Raw genomic sequence first — 205 nt, 5'->3', positions numbered from 1 at the left:
CGCCTTTATAGTTTATATGTTTCAGTTTCTATTAGTCACTATATTTTGGAAAATACAATATCAAGTATCGTTCCTAAAATATTATATCACCTTATATTTCGTTTCTTTTGAGACTGAGAAAAATATAAGATTATGCAAAGGCAACAGCAAACGGCAAAGTTATGAGCCAACGTCAGATCCAGAGACGTGCCAGGCCTCCCTGCCA

This window comes from Penaeus monodon, chromosome 15 (genome assembly GCF_015228065.2).
Source record: "Penaeus monodon isolate SGIC_2016 chromosome 15, NSTDA_Pmon_1, whole genome shotgun sequence".
Lineage (NCBI taxonomy): Eukaryota > Metazoa > Arthropoda > Malacostraca > Decapoda > Penaeidae > Penaeus > Penaeus monodon.
The sequence above is the reverse complement of the archived record's forward strand: the minus strand, read 5'-3'. Positions refer to the sequence as shown.